This window comes from Haliotis cracherodii, unplaced genomic scaffold (genome assembly GCF_022045235.1).
Source record: "Haliotis cracherodii isolate W230 unplaced genomic scaffold, xgHalCrac1.p SCAF_21, whole genome shotgun sequence".
Taxonomy (NCBI): domain Eukaryota; kingdom Metazoa; phylum Mollusca; class Gastropoda; order Lepetellida; family Haliotidae; genus Haliotis; species Haliotis cracherodii.
In genome coordinates, this window is record NW_027266277.1 from 11,776,148 (window position 1) to 11,777,598 (window position 1,451).

At 44.0% G+C, this 1,451-nt stretch overlaps 1 pseudogene; it reads left to right on the forward strand.

The window, feature by feature from the left end:
* The first annotated feature begins 361 nt into the window (after nucleotides 1–361).
* Nucleotides 362–1,205, forward strand: LOC139470689 (uncharacterized; annotated as a pseudogene).
* The last annotated feature ends 246 nt before the right edge of the window (nucleotides 1,206–1,451 follow it).

Here is a 1,451-nt window from a genome sequence, read left to right on the forward strand (position 1 = left end):
AAGTGATTAGCTGAATTAAGTACTGACACCTTGTCCTCAATTTACACCCTCAATTAATTATAGTAAAACAGTGATTACTCTATAGCTGTTGAAATGGATATATTCTGTCTATAAAATGTGACGACAAGCGTGAGGAAATTCTGTACGTCTGACAGTCAAAAATGCTTATAAAGAACTGCATATTTACTAACTTAAATTAGGTGCCTTTAAATTCGTTATAACCGTATTTTACTGTATTTGAAAATAATATATCACTTTGTCTGCTTAAACAATCAAATTTCAGCCCTGGTGGCAGTGATTTACGCCCATCACCATCACCACCACCGGCATCACCGGCACCACCATCACCGACATCATCACCATGGACATCACCGTCACGGACACCACCACCACCGACATCGGCATCACGGACACCACCATCATCACCATGGGCACCGTCACCATGGACACCGACATGGAGGACATTCTCACGAGGTTCACCACCACCATCACCATCATCACCACCACAGCAGCGGTGGCAGTAGCAGCGGTAGCAGTGGCAGCAGCGACAGCAGCAGCAGCAGTGAGAGTGAGAGCGAGAGCTCCAGCAGCAGCGAGGAGATCATCGTCCACCACCATCACTCCTCCGGCGGGTCTTCTTCCTCAGGGTCATCCGGTTCTTCTGGTTGCTCCAGCTGCGGAGGGTCATCTGAGTCGTCATCGTCTTCATCCGAGGACTACCCCATCCCCATCCCCGTGCCCATCTCCCACGGCGGCGGCGGCAGTCACAGCCACACCAACTACCTCCCCATCGTCCTCACAACAGGCGGATAATATGTTCTCGTAAGTTTCTACATCAATCACAACTACTACTACTACTACTACTACTACTACTACTACTACTACTACTACTACTACTACTACTGCTACTAATACTACTACTACTACTGCAAATTACTCACTAATCTCGACATTTCGGTTCGGTGAATCTGTTTAACAATCCCAGGATGTTCCTGTCGCTTCATTGCTGTGTAAACCTTCATACCAAACTCGATAAAATTAACTCTGTAGGAACCCTTCTTTTATTACTCTACACTTTTACCAGATAGTAAAATTTCCTTTTGATCACTTTCTGTCCACAGATTCCACGTGACACTAAGGTTGCGGGCAAGTCACAAGTCGGAGCATGTTCATGTCGAGTTGGTCAATATGTTACTGTTCATTAATGTTAAGTATCCGGGAAATGGATGCACACCCTGTTGCTGGTTATGTTATGGATTAAAATAAAGTGATATAAACTCTTGGTAAAGTCGCTACGTTATTTTTCACTGAGGTGCTAAGTATATTATTGTATAAGTATATTATGTACTTATACTGCATGGTGAATGCCAAGAACCTTTGTCTGTTTTATTTTGAGTGAGTGAGTATTGTTTCACGCAGACAGTGGAACAATTATACTGAAGGCAACTAAT